Source organism: Arachis hypogaea, chromosome 10 (assembly GCF_003086295.3).
Source record: "Arachis hypogaea cultivar Tifrunner chromosome 10, arahy.Tifrunner.gnm2.J5K5, whole genome shotgun sequence".
NCBI lineage: Eukaryota > Viridiplantae > Streptophyta > Magnoliopsida > Fabales > Fabaceae > Arachis > Arachis hypogaea.
In genome coordinates this window covers 100,338,598-100,354,984 of record NC_092045.1, presented here as the reverse complement: position 1 = coordinate 100,354,984, position 16,387 = coordinate 100,338,598, and the positions used below count along the sequence as shown (strand labels likewise).

General features: G+C 29.3%; 1 protein-coding gene and 1 pseudogene across 1 annotated transcript in view; one reads left to right on the top strand and one right to left on the bottom strand.

The window, feature by feature from the left end:
- LOC112716128 (uncharacterized) overlaps positions 1-16,387 on the bottom strand; it is a 274,079-nt gene that overhangs the window by 250,699 nt on the left and 6,993 nt on the right. The window lies entirely within an intron of this gene.
- Positions 544-16,209, top strand: LOC112717821 (GPN-loop GTPase 3-like; annotated as a pseudogene).

The window sequence follows — 16,387 nt, the reverse complement described above, 5'->3', positions numbered from 1 at the left end:
ACTCCATTACGTGGAATGGAAACCCTCTCTTTCTCTCATCAATGCCTTCAGTTGAACACCATAACCTGTCTGCCCTCTGCAAATTCTCTCTCTCTCTCTCTCTCTCTCTCTCTCTCTCTCACAGTTGCTATGATCATTGAACAATTTTGACTCAGTAAGGCTCCATTCTTTTCCTTCTTCTTTTATTCACCATCGTCCTCCATGAAATGTAAAAGAAAACAAAAACAAAAACGACACTTTGATTGTGCCATTAATTTTAGGGTTTATTATTTATTGTTAATTTAGTTCAGCAATATTGTATAAGTTGAGCTTCAATTTCTAATGCCAGTATGGTTTGTCCATAGATAGAGCTAAAATTACTATTCTTTTTTACATGATTAAGAAGCATCATTTTTTATTTTTATTTTGTTTTTGGTTTTGATGTTTCCCAATTATTTTCAGGTTTATGGACTACTCTGATTTCCTGAAATTGTTGATTTCCATTGTTGTTTGGTGCACTGCTTACATTGCTGTTGCAGTTCTTGATTCCTTTCGTGCCATTAATTGTCTTTCAGCTTCCTGAGCTTCAGAGAGGTCAGGGGAGATTGCTCGGGATTCGAATTATACCAAAGCGTTACGGGTTATGCACAACTTGTTATAGGTCCTGTTGGCAGTGGCAAGGTAATTTACTGTATCATCTCATTTGTGTGTTTCTTATGATAGGACACCACTGAATGAATGGAGAAATTCTAGCATGATCTTTGTTAAGCAAAAGAAAAGTTTTTTTATACTGTTTGGCACTGTACAATTACACTTCAGCCATTTTCTAGAATAATGTAGTGAATGTAAGAAGCAACAAGCAATGACCTCCAACTTTGATGTGCAGATGGTGAATGGAATAGTGTTTTGTGTGTGATCTTTAGGAGACCTTAGGAAAAAATTTGTTAAAGCAGAGTTAGTTACAAATGGTGTATTGTAGAGGAGAGGAAGAACAAAGAAAACTTTAGCAAAAATTATTAGAAGAGATTTAAATATGAATGGATAAACACAGAGATGACTTATGACCGGGCACAATAGTATTGGTTGTTCCATGTATCTAACTCTAGTTGTTGTTGTTGTGGTCTTTGTTGTTTTGTGTATTGTCTAATCTTTGTAAGCTAACTACACCTAGTGGGACAAGATTAAACTCTGTTTGCAATTTTCTTTCTTTTAATTTTGCTTTTTTAAAAGTGGGTTCTTGTAGCTGTGAATCTATTAAGATTCTTCTGAGTGTCTGATTTTGTTTTCTCTTATTAGTCCACATATTGTTCGAGTTTGTACGAACACTGCGCTGCTCGGCACACAATGCATATTGTGAACCTGGACCCTGCCGCTGAAAATTTTGAGTATCCTGTTGCGATGGGTAAAATAAAATGATTTGTTACTTTTACAGATTCAGTTGTTCGGTTTTGTGGAGCCTAACAGTTTTACTTTCAAGATTGTTGCAGATATAAGGGAACTTATTTCCCTTGATGATGTTATGGAGGAAGTTGGGCTAAGTCCCAACGGCAGTCCTATATACAGCATGGAGTATTCTTTTGTATTGATTTTAAGTTTTTCTGTTTTAACTTTTAAGCCAATGCCGTTGTTCATGCCGTGTTGATAGGTAAGTGACTTTGTTTGCTAGTATAAGTGAGTAACGCCTGTTTTTATGTTGCATTCTTTTCTTGTTTATTTCGCTTATTTGCGTTGTCAAAAGTTTGATAAAACAAACCCTTGTTACCTTAACAATTCTATATAGACACCTTGAAGATAATCTGGACCTTTGGTTTAATGAGCAACTGGAAAATTATTTAGATGATGATTATCTGGTCTGACTGCCCAGGTATTCATGCTTATCTCTTAGTACCTTTCTGTTTTGTACTTAGTCTGCAAATGTTACACTTAATGGAAAACTTTGATTGTGAGGTGATAATATTGTTATAAATGCAGTTACGTGAGTACATGAGATAGCAATGAAATATGTCTTTTTAGATCAAAACAGTTGTTTGGCAAGTTTGTTATGTTTCTTATGATTGTTTTTTTTTCCACCTATAAATTTGTTTGGTTGAAATTCGACCCAACAAAATTGTTCTAAGTCAATTCACCATTCTTTTATTTTTTTTTCCAGGTCAGATAGAATTTTATTCACATGTCCGAGTGCTAAAGAATTTTGTGGAGCATTTGAAACATACAAATTTTAATGCATGTGCTGTGTACTTACTTGATTCACAGGTTTGTGGCAGTTGTTAATAATATAGACATATATCATGTTTCCTCTTAGGCGGCGACTCTGGTGTAGAATTTTAATATAGAAGTGCAGTGGCGGATGGAGCTCAAGACAGGTGTCTGAGGAGCTCTAGAGCGGTGATGTGCAGGGCATGTCCAGTTTTTATCACGTTGGGATTATGACAGTCTCCTTGTGTAATTATGTGTATTAGCACTTAATGAAGATATCATGGTTACGGGCCTAGAAATTGGGCTGAATGTTGAGGGCTTTGTTTTGAAGAGTGTATTTTTTTAATTTAAGGGCGATGTTTATATCCAGCAATTTTAGAAGCTGAAAATGTAAAAGATATGTTGAAGGTTGTTTAATTTGTCATATGTGATTTATTGATTTATTTGGTTTTGAAAAAACAATTCAAATAAATATAATTACATTTAATTAAAAGTATAATTTATTATCACTTATTGAATATGTGCCTTTCTTGGGCGTTTATATTTCTCTCAAAAAAATTGTGATATTGTTGAACAAATCAAACTAACTTCGTGAATTATTTGAATTACATAATTTAATAGTTTAATTTAATATATTATTTTACTGAATATAATTGTTGTTACTTGTATTTATTAAATATATATAATTTTTAAAAAAAATTTCAAAAATTAATTTTAATAAGTTACTTTTAAATTTAGAAGTTTTATCAAATCAGTGTTATATCTAAAAAAGTAAAAAATATACCACTTTTACAAATTGCAGTCTTTAATAAACCCACGCTAAAAATTAAACTACGAAAACTTTATTCTCCGGATCTTTTATTACTCATTTGTATTCATTTTTTAGGAATGATACTGTCTTTTAGCATCAATCACATTGTTTTTTTTGTTATTTACTATCATTCATTTCATTTTAAACATTTTGATATTAAGTCTATAAATTATTTTTCGACTAACCTTTTTTTAAAATATTGGATGTTAACTTTTGTAGTAAAATTACGCGCAAAAAACAGAAATAAGCCAAGGAAGAAAATAATTTACGTGAATCAGCTAAAACGAAAATTGTTTCATGAATCCACTAATGCATATTTATATGTAGTTCGAACCAGCTTGATTCGAACTTCATTTCTACATAATTCGAACCAACTTGGTTCGAATTACACACAAACACACGCACATACTAATTCGAACCAGCTTGGTTCGAATTACATGGTATAATTCGAATTATACTGTTAAAAAATTAATAATTTATTAAAAAAATGTTATTAAAAAATTTATTAAAAAAATTAATAATTTAAAAATTAAAAAAATATATTTTATTCTATACAAAATAATTTTAAAAAATGGCTTAAAAGATGTTATGAGTACTATAAAAGTTTGTAATATTCTAGTGATTTAGGTAAATACATGATAAAAATATTTTTTTTAATTTCTAAATTATTAGTGACTATGTGGAGTATTTCTTTAATGTCCTAAGTCATTAGGACATTACAAATTTTTATAGTATTTCTAACATCTTTTAAGCCATTTTTTAAATTATTTTGCATAGAATAAAATATTTTTTGTGGTATAATTTGAATAAATTTATTAAAAAATATTCATGATAATTTTTTAATAAAATTATTTAAATTATATGGTGAGATATTACATGATTCGAATTACGCATGGGGAAGTTCGAATCACTCTGATTCAAATTATATGGTGAGCAATTCGAATTCTATACAATACTCTTCTGCCCATTTTTGATAGCTCATGAATATTTTTTTAATAAATTTATTTAAATTATACCACAAAAAAATATTTTATTCTATGTAAAATAATTTAAAAAATGGCTTAAAAAATGTTAGAAGTACTATAAAAATTTGTAATGTCCTAATGACTTAAGACATTAAAGAAATACTCTACATAGTCACTAATAATTTAGAAATTAAAGAAAAAAATATTTTTATCATGTATTTACCTAAATCACTAGAATATTATAAACTTTTCTAGTACTGATAACATCTTTTAAGCCATTTTTTGAAATTATTTTGTATAGAATAAAATATATTTTTTAATTATTTTATATGGAATAAAATATTTTCTTTCATTTCTAAATTATTATTGACTATGTAGAATATTTTATTTAAAATTTGAGTACATGCATATATTTACCTAAGTTATTATAACATTACAAATTTTTATAGTACTCTTAACATTTTTTAAGCCATTTTTTAAATTGTTTTGCATAGCATAAAATATTTTTTGTAGTATAATTTAAAAAAAATTATTAAAAAAATTTATTAAAAAATGTTCATGAGCTATTAAAAATAGACAGAAAAGTATTGTATGGAATTCGAATTGATAGCTCATTAATATTTTAAAATAATTAAATATTTTGTTAGCTTTTTTTAACGTATGAAAATAAAAAATATATTTTTTAATTTTTAAATTATTAATTTTTTTAATAAATTTTTTAATAAATTTTTTTTAATAAATTATTAATTTTTTAACAGCATAATTCGAATTATACCATGAATTACTGTGTGTAATTCGAATCAAGCTGGTTCGAATTAGTGTGTGCGTGTGTTTGTATATAATTCGAACCAAACCGGTTCGAATTACGTAGAAATGGAGTTCGAACCAAGCTGGTTCGAACTACATATAAACATGCATTGGTGGATTCATGAAACAGTTTTTATTTTGGCTGATTCACGTAAATTATTTTCTCCCTTAGCTTATTTCTGTTTTTTGCCCTAAAATTACTTTATAATATAATATCTTTTGAAACAAAATATTTTAATTATATATGTTACCCAAACATGATTATGGTCATCCAATTACTTCATCAAAACTCGCATATTTATCAAAATAAGGCTAATTACCCGTGCCATGCACGTGATAAGATTGAAATTATAATTTTAAATTATTTTTTTAAAATTAATTTGAATTATAATAATTTAATTAATAAAAAATAACATATTATGCATTGTTTGTTTGTTTGTTTTTTTAATTTAGTGTTAATTGGATTAACTCTAAAATAATTATTAATGGATTTTAATAATCTACTTTCTTCAATAAATCAGACATATATACTAAATATGATCATAAATAATATATTAATAGTTAAATTCACCAACAAATATATTAGTTATTATCACACTATAAAACAAATTAAATATAAAGGCTATTAGCACTCATAAATCTATAAAATTGCACTGTCTTTGATTCGTGCAAGGGTTTACTTATCAAATAAACTTAAAAGATGAACAAAAAATATTTATAAAATGGACCTAGCATCACTTGAAAGAATCATGGAAAATAATCAACTTACCTTATCATCCATGAGAACCATTTATATGTAAGTCGTCTTGTTCTTGTCAAATTTTGGCTGAGACTTTCCATAACCTTATAATTATTGCCTTTATTTTTCAAACTTTTTCATTATATAATCTAGTAATCTACCATAGGTAACACTGTTGTTGATAGAATTGTAGTTAGTAGCCTTTAGGTATGAAAAATAATAAATGGAAGAAAATCTATGTCTGAGGTACGAATTTTCTAGATGATAAATAATTGTAATAATTCACTATTATTTCTTATATACATATATAGACACACACTAACAAATATTTTCAATGGAGATACTTGCTACAATTAGGTGAAATTTATGCCATTATATTTTATTAACCTTTATGATTAATTCAATAGAGATACTTAATATATATGTTATATACATTAATTATATGCCAATATTTTTAGGAAAGAGGTAAAAGAGGAGATATATAAATATATATAATATTATTGCTATATAGAAACATAAATTGCTATATTTTTTATTATATTATACAATTTAAAATTATAGTATCATGTTATTATTAATTCTAGATACTTGCTATAATTATATCAAATTTAATTATGACTCTAAATAAAAAAATAGATAACATTCAATATTATTTTTTTCTTTTTTACATTCAATATTTACTGTAAATATAAAAAGTAAAATAATTAATAAAAAAATATGAGTAGAAAATAAAACATATTAATTAAAATTTAATTTGTTATTTAATTAATCTTATGTCCATACGATATAACTTTACAAAAATGTTATGAATCACATCTTTAAAAGAAAACACAATAGAATATTACAAAATAAAATTATAGCAAGATTATTTAAAAATAACATAAAGATGACACATCTTTTTTGTTAATCAGAAACTAAAAGAAAAAAAGTATGCGCCTAATATAAGCAATTAAAATAAACAAAATTTTTAAAAAATATAAAAAGATAAAATGTATAAATAAAGATAAAAGAAACAAAAATTAAATAAATTACAAAAATTGTACTCCAAACACGAAGGAGGTAGGGAGAGAGGAAGAGAGGGAGAGAGAAAAGAGAGCGAATGAGTAAAAAATATTTGATCTTATATAAATAGATGCTATTGAGAAAAATAAACTAATTAAATTAATTCATATATTTCGTTATCATATTTATTATTTATTAAATAATTTGATATTTACTCCAATCAAATTAAATAATTAATATAATTAATTATAATTAATCAATTCATATAAATTATAATAAATTGTGAGATTTAAATGTCTAATCAAATTAATTAATTGATATAATTAATGAATTATAACTGATTTGCTTTAACGAATTAATGAAATAAATCAGAAAACACCTCAAGAACATGTCACATCAGTTCCATTATTAAGTGTAGAAATTCAATTTTTATATAATAGAATACATAGAATAGATAGATAATAAAGATATTTTATTAAATTAGTATAATTATGCATTATTCATTAAATATTAAGTATAATATTGTAATATAATTATAATAAAGATATTTTTCTAAAATAAATTTATTTAGAGAAATATAAATTAGTTATTAATAACTGGTGTCATTATTATTATTATTATTATTATTATTATTATTATTATTATTATTATTAAAAGATTCAAAATATTTTTGATTGATATATAATTGATAAGTAGTTTAATAATGCATTAAATATTAATTTTATATAACTATAATAAAGATATTTTTCTAAATTAGTATAATTATATATTATTATTTAAATGCTAATTATAGGATAATTATAATAAAGATATTTTTATAAAATAAACTTAGAAGAGAAAATAGTACATTCATTTTGGCAGAAAAATGGATTCATGAGGAATCGACACCTCACTTTCATTAGTTGGGGGAAAACTCAATTTTAATATATTAAGTAGATCTACTAGATAGATAAATATTAAAAGGATTAATCTCTATATACAAGTGATTTTGCTATACAAGTCTTACAAGTGCTCTAATTGTATTACGCTCAAACGCGCTTGTTATGCACATATATTTCACGCGCCTTTAATAGAATTTTAATTTTTGAAAGGATTCATTTTCTTTTTTTGAATTTTTTGCCTTCTCTTTCTCCTTCTTCATTTACGTGCTTTTTTCTCTCTGTTCTCTTTCTTCGTTATTCTCGATTTCCATTGTTTTTTGACATCAAGCTCTGAAATCGTTTTTGAAAATAATGGATAATTCAACTTCAGATTGTCAGATGAACCAGTGCGTAAACCTTGCCTGTGAAATTTGCTGTTAATTCTTCCTTGTTTGAATTGAATCTAATGTACTAGTTCTGATTAGAATTAATATAATCTTTTCTATTTTATATTAGACGTTCGAGTGTAGATCAGGAATATTTGGGTGTATTTTTATAAAAGTTTGGGTGTATTTACAGTTTATGACTTTTCATCTGACGGAGGGTGAATTGTCTTATTCTTTTAGTTGAATTGTTTTAGTTTCTGTTTAGTTATGATTCATGAATCTGGTTTTTGTTATTTTCTTTATGATGGTTTTATAGTTGTATTTGTATTCTATAGTTTATGCTTGTTTTAATATGGTGTATTTTGGGTGTATTTTGCAGTCCTTGCTGACTTTGGTGGCTAATTTGAGTGTATACGTAACATAACTCATTTCTGTATCTGCAGCAAATTTGGGTGTAAAACAAATATATTTGGGTGTAATACGAAGATATTTGGGTATATTTTTATTCTGATGAGTTTTGCATAATTCAGAACTCTTTCTCTTCCTCCTCCTCATCTTCTGCTGCTTCTTCTTTTTCTTCATCTTCTTATTTCATATTCTCATAATTCTTTTTGGGAGGAAAAAATCAAACAAAGAAGAAAAAAATACATAATGTTGCAAAATCAAAAGAAGAAGGAGGAGAAACACGACGATGAAGATGAAACACGAGAAGAAAAAGGAGAAGAAACACAAAGAAGGAGGAGAAGAAGAAGGAAGAAGAGGAGGAGAAAGAGAAATGCGAAGAAAAATGACAATTGTGGTTTTTATTGAGGAAGAAGAAGAAGAGTCATTCATAATGGTGGGTAGCGCGCTTTGGAAATAGAAAGTGATTGAGTAACGTGTGTGTATTTACTCTTGAACGTGAGAGTATAATGCGCGTATATTTTATTGGGTTTGTGCCAACTTGTAAAACTTGTAAGCCAAAAAAAGTTTATATTAAAAATGTGGTTAAGATGTTTTTCGTTTTGGGCAGAAATTTCGGATTTTTGGTCTTTTTTTCTCACTAGACTTATAGAAAACACTGTATCCCACCCGTCTTGTGGTTCATGATTATTGGTCAAACAAAAACCTCTCCCTGACCACAAAAAAAAAAAAACCTCTCTCAACAAATTCACCAAGTCCATCAAAAATAAATTAAAAATTATAATTACATTTAAAATCAAACTGTTAATTTCTTTGGTAACACAATGCAACAAATTATAATCTATTTGTCCTTCTTTCCATTACTAAACCATCAGTCAGTTTTAAACGTCCACATGTCCATTCTATATTATGCCACAAGTATTCTATTGGTGTAAAAATCGTTTTCTTTCTGCACTATAGAATTCACCATCCTGTTATGCTATCAATTCTTTAACGTTACTTTGTATTACCAATGGTTGCTATTCTGATTGTATTTGTTGATTCTCTAGTGATTTTAAAATCATTCCAGTTTGTGTCTGATGTGACAAAATTTGTTAGCGGGTGCATGGCATGCCTCTCTGCAATGGTTCAACTGGAATTACCACATATTAATATCCTTCAAAAATGGACCTTGTGACTGAAAAAAAGGATGTTGAAGAGTAAGTACTCTTAATAACTTTCTTTTCATCACTTAGTCATTTTAATTCTGATCCAGTCATTTATTCTTTTTTTTCTCTTAGATTCTTGGATCCAGAGCCTACCTTTTTGCTGTCTGAATTGAATCAACGGATGGCTCCTCAATTTGCAAAATTAAATAAAGCTTTGATTGATCTGGTAAGTGTCCTTTAATTTTCTTTTTTCCACTCTGATATTGTGAAGTGTGAACAGTACACTGCACTATGATTATTGAAGCAACCTAGAATCCAGAAGTTTGAGATAAAAGAAACATCCAAGTGGATGAATAATGGCAAAGGGGTTGGATATGGAATTTTCAGGAGAGGAAAAAATAAGTAGGCTCAATTGAACATTTCTATAGATTGCATTTCTTGTGGTTCTACATGTTTATATCGATTGCATTTTACTTTAATGTCTTTCCTTTACATAGTTTAATTGGGACATATAAGAAACCTGTGATTTTAGTTAGGAATCTATCATCTAGAACTTGGGAACTATATACAAATCATGAATTTTTACTAACTGAATTCTGTCATTTATAGCTCGTAATAAATTCTGGGAATATAAATCTTTTAAAATTATATCAATTTTATCCTTATATTATAGATTATGCTACAAAAGATTTATAAAATCAAATTATTTTTATAAAAAAGTCATAAAGAACAAAAGTTTCCATCGACTAAGAAGACCAGGATCTTCATATATAAAAAAGATCAAATCATAACATTTTTAGTTATTATATTCATGTGAAAGAATTTAATTTTTTACTAATAATTAAATTTAACGTTCGTTATCTAAAATTTAAAATAATTTAACGTGTATACTTTTATATTTGATTAGGTATTATTAAGTTTGTTACACAAATAGAAATAATTAATTTTTATCCTTGCTATTTAAAAATAATATTTTTCCTCTCTCTATATATAAAAATATAATTAGATATTAGCATAAAAAATTTATATTAATAGTTATAAAATTAACTCAAAATCAATACTTTTTTAAACAATTAAATATTAATTCTAACTTTTACTCCTAATATTAGTAATAAATATTTGAAGAAAGAGAAGTGAAAATCTAGATTAGAAATATAAGCGGTAAAAATTTAAAATTAAATAAAAAATTATATATATAATAATTATATTTTTGTTTGAATTATATTATTTTGTTAATTTTATTCTTTGTAGAACAAAAAGATAGAGAAACATAGAGAATGAAAGAAAAAAAAGAAGATAAAGAAGAAGAATGGAAAAAAGAGTAATTTTGGAAGAAAAAATTTTATTTTAATTATATAAAAAATATCTGGTAACATATTTTGACTTGTCAAATTATTAATATAAAATATAAGTTATAGATTATATATAGTGTGTGAAGAGTGATAAAAATAGAAAAAATAAAAAAGGTAGATGAGAAAATGTAGGAAGAGAGTATTAATTTTGAAGAAAAATATTTTCTTTCAATTTTAATAAAAGAGTGTCATGGAACATATTTTGATTATTAAATTAGTTAATAATATATATATTTTAATTTTAATTTAATTTTAATACAATTAGAAAATGCCTTGTATATTTTGTTTGTCAAATTTATAATTAATAAATAATATATAAAAGAGATAGAATGGATGAAAGAATGAGAGAGATAGAGAAAGAAAGAAGAAAGAATGAAAACTCTTTAATTTTGGAGAAAAAATTTTGATTTCAATTCTAATGATAAGGTACATGTGACATATTCTAATTGTAAAATTAGTAATATATAATAAATAATAAATATAATAGATATGCGTTGGCCCAAATTGACAGCTACATTCAGTACGGAGAAAACGCAGATGTGAAGGTTAGGCTGATTTTTTTATATGATTTAGTGGTGTGAGTTATGCTGCGTTATGATCATTAGGGGGGTATTACAATGTTATGACGGCGTTGCTTTTAGAAATTTGGGGGGGGGGGGGGGAAGAAATTGGTGGGTCCGATTTCAAGCAGAGAGGAAGGAACACAAATCGGTCCCACCGATTTGTGTGAGAGAGAGATTCAGTTTACATCAAATCGGACCCACCGATTTGTGAGAGCCCAATTTTATAAAACGGAGAGTGTAGTAATCGGACCCACCGATTTCGGATGGCCAAAATTTTTTTAATCCGGGAGTGCATCAATTGGACCGAGCGATTTATGTGGCACGCGGTCGGTCCGTCCGATTTGCCTGTAACTGCATACATAAAATGAAAAAAAATCACAGAAGCCTCATTTCTTCATCGCCGGTCTCAGCTGATATTCTTCCTCTTCTCTCATTCTTCTCCTTCATTCTTGTAGAATAAATTTCAGTGAGTGTGAGAATAGACAAGTACGTATACTGATATGGATGATAGAGTTGTCTTGAAGATTTATTGTTACGGGCAGATTTTGTTGCAAACATATGAAGGAGTTCAATTTGTGTGTGAAAATTCATTAGATGTTGTTATTCCGTTCACATTGTCATTTAAGGAATTGAAAGGTGTGATTTATGAGAAGATAGATTCTCAAAGATCTAAGAGAGTATCGTGTATTTTGTACAGGTATCCTTTATCTGTGTTTAGTGGTTTCGTTCAATTTCAGACCAAGTACGTGACGGATGAAGCGAGTATGCATGAAATGTTTTCAATGTATATAGAAAATTGACACCGAATGTCGTGCATTGAGTTGTATATTGAGTTTGAGCAATCTGAAGCGGACCGTAACATTGAATTGGAAGATTATAATAGTGAAAGCGAGGATGAATTTGAAAGTAACTATGAGATCGTTGGTTTAGGTGAAGATGAAGATGAAGCTGGCGGCGCCATGAACGCAGATGTGACGGAAGTTGCAAATGCACTAGCAAACCCGCATCCGTTTCAGAAGCCTTCTTTCATGCGGTTGTTGGATTTGGAGGCTATGCATGCACCGGAGTTTCCACAATATATGAATCCAGGTGCGTAAAGCTAGATAGCTATATGAAACTCTTAAGTAGCAGATCAATAAGTCAGATAAGTAATATATGTGATATGTGGATAGTTATTTGTGACCATAGCATTTGATTTTTTTTTTGTTTAATTAGTAGTTCTTTGTTATGAATCATATTTAGTTGTTCTTTACGTAGATAGAATAGCGACAAAAAAGACTATTACGATCTTACATGGTAAAGTGTGTTTATTAATCGAGTTGTAATAAATGATTTATTACTGAGTACACAATAAAGGATTTATTATTTTTGATGTATGCAATGCTTCCTGTTGTGGCGGATGGTGAGTTCACATTGGGCATGGAATTCAGTTCAAGGGAGGCAGTAATCAAGGCAATGAAAGATTATACCATTCACAGAGGTGTAGACTATCGGGTATATGATTTGGAACCGACGACATTCTATGCCAAATGTACATAATATGGTAATGGTTGTGACTGGTTGACCAGGGTTACCAAAATGCAGAAGAAGTACTGTTGGGAGATAAGGAGGTACAATGGAAGTCACACTTCTCCCGGTGACGGCGCTTGTTAAGGCTACATTTTACAGACTGAATGAGTAATTCACTAGAAAAAGAGTTGAGGCTGAAGCCCGAATTAATGTTGAACTTGTGTTCTCTGAGATGGTGATCTCTAAGGTGCATGCAAATCAACGAGCATCGGGTAACATACAGGTTAGTTGTTTTGATAGAGAAAATGAAGTATTTGAGGTACGCGAGATGCCGAGTGGGGTTGAGTATGCAGTTGGCCTATGCCACCGTCGTTGCGACTGTAGTGAATTCCAGGTTCACTGAATTCCGTGTCGACATGTATTTGCTTGTTGTGCAAATCAGCAGTTGGACTGGCAAGTGTACGTTCATGATGTATACAAGATGGACCAAGTTCGAAGAGTATACAGGGCTAGGTTTAGACCACTGAAAAATCCTGCAACGTGGCCTGCTTATCATGGACCTCGATTAGTTGGAAACCCGTTCCTCAGACGTGTAGCCAAAGATCGTCCGAAGATGACCCGCTTTTTAAATGAGATGGACACTCATATGTTGTGTCGCCCTAGGCGATGCAAGCAATGCGGTGCCAAGGGCCATAGTCGTAAGTGGTCACCAAATGCTTCTCGGTACCAATGCATGTAAATTTTCAATGGATAATGTAAATGCACCAAGTCATTAGAGAGAGTGTGACTATACCGATTGGTCCACTGCATCACCCAAAAAGAGTGGGTATTGGCCCAATCTTGATTCTTAGGCCCAGTTAGAACTTCGCTGTGTGATGCACCTAGATCCCGCTCTTGATTAGGAACACACTGTCTCAATCCAAATTGCCTCCTGACTCTATCAGATGCATGCCTTTCAATGCATTCAAAAGATATAAGTGGCACTGTGGTACTCCAGATAACCGAATTATGACGGATGTCTAAAGGAATCACGTCTGGGTCGATGTTTCCAATGCCATAAGCTTGCCAAACAAACTGGACACATCGAACCCGTCAGATGATTACACAACAATTAATTCACTTAACAAGTTACATACGGTACTTGTATTTTACAACATACCTGTCATTCTTGTAGATCATCCAACAACCTCCTGTAGTGCGCAAGCGAATTATATCGGTAGGCATAGTTTTCACAGTCCCAGTTACGCCACCTGCCATCGGACAATCCATTAGTCAACTTATCTTGTGGAAAACAAAATACAATATTCTATCATTTCTTTCAATGGATACTTTAATCAAACTTACCTGTTTGCAATTGAAAACACTCGGGGATTGCCGGGAATCGGCGCTAGAAATGGTAGCCGGATCTAAGCCCAAGTGAACAACAGTGTCAATGGACCGTCCATCTCCTTGCAGTCGATACGAGTTGTCCTACACAATGATCTATACAAGTGTGCCAGACATGCCGAACCCCAACTAAACTGTATGATCTGACCAAAGTTATAGAGCAAAGGTAAAAATTTTCAATGCACAGCTGCACTCGACTTATCTCCAAACAGAATTGTCCCAAATAACAACATTATGTGACACTTTACATACATCTGAATGTGCACAACATCATTCAACACTATACTATCTTTCAAACCCCTAAACCATATTAATTTTATAAAGCTCCCTCTATAGTCCGTCTTCCTCAGTGCAACTCCAAATTGGTGCAAGCACTCGACTTCCAATGCCTCGAAACTACTCATGGTCGGTCCTGTAACCGGAAGACCATTTGTCGACAGACCAAGAATTATCGCCATATTCTCCAAGGTCACGGCACACTCACCAACTGGAAAATGAAACGCGTGAGTCTCAGGCCGCTATCTCTCAATAAGAGTATTAATCATTACTGACTGACATTGGATAACTCCAATTTGGGAAACATAATAAAATCCAGTCTCGCGTAAGTGTGACTCAACAATTTGGTTGTATGGATCCGGCTGCTTTAAATGATCACACATCAACATCCATAAACCCTACAATATCACATTTTCGCTATAAGTACCAGTATAATATAACTATGTTATCAAAAACACAATTATCCTTATATGTCCATTATAACTAATTCCAGCATAATTGCATTTCAAATATACACAGTAAATCTGTTATACAAAAATCCTTCGATCATATTCATTACCTTATAACAAAAATTATTTAACCTTAACTAACTAACCACAATAATTTCACGACTGATAAACTATTTATTCGTAAAACAGCATACTAATTTTATTATTGTTATTATTATTCATAAAATAGCATACTAATTTTATTATTATTATTATTATTATTATTATTATTATTATTATTATTATTATTATTATTATTATTATTATTATTATTATTATTCATAACATAGCATAATTTCCTAATCTAAGTTTAGTTATTACTAATTTATTGTCTAAATTTTATTGAATTAAAATTTAATAATTGATGATCATAAATAAAATAATTTATTAAATTTTTATTATTAATCATAATAATTTATTAAACTCAATTACTACTACTAATAATAACAACAACAATATTAATCTACTCTAATCTAATATGTACAGATCTCATCTCATTTTTCTTCTTCTTTCATTCATTCATTAACTATAAAAAAAACCCAATTATTCCGTAGAGCTTACCATACCATATCATACATACATATATACATGATTAATTCCTATTTTAATTTCTATTTCTAACCACCTAATAATAACATCATACACACATACATAATTAATCTCTACTTAGTGCCATTACAATATATATATATATATATATATATATATATATATATATATATATATATATTTCTAATCAAATTTAATATTATCACTATTATTATTATTAAATCAGATTATTAAAAAATAAAAATTTACATAATTTAGATGTCCAAGATAATTAACAATATGAAATTTTGGTTGATTTACTTCTTTAATTTTTGGTCTTCTTGGCATTTTCTTTGAATTTTGTTGAAGGTTTGTTGTGGTCCAACAATGGTGATGAAGGAAGAAAGTGGTGGGATTGAGTGTGTGTTGAAGAGAGGGAGACGAGAATGAAAGGGAAAGTGCTGGTAGGGGGAAAACATTGGTCTTTTGGATGAGGGAGTCACAGGCCAACCAAAGGAGGCAATTGCATGCGTGACGTGTGGATAGGGTGCACCAATCAGCCCCACCGATTTGTGCACCAACCGCGTCCTAAAATCGGTGTCTCTAATTTTCTTCCTACCACTCGGTGCCATCGATTTTTTCTACCTAGCCGTCATAAATTTGTGAAACACTATTAACCCCCATATTGCTGCTATACTCCATCAACCGGTCCATATCAAAATTAAAAAACTCTTAAGGTTAAGCATTTCGATCCGGAGGATGATGATGAATACTTGAATAGCTTCTGCTCTTTCGCAGGACTACTACCATGAGAGATGATTCAAAGCTTGGTTTCCAAGCTTGATAAAAAGATGTGCTGCTTTTTGTTTATATATTGTAATTTGTATATATCGTTACAATTTTCTGGTCTGTATTGTCAAATTAAAATTTCCAAAAATGTATCAATAATCATGAAGTTGAATATGAAAATTGAAGCATCTTTACACACTG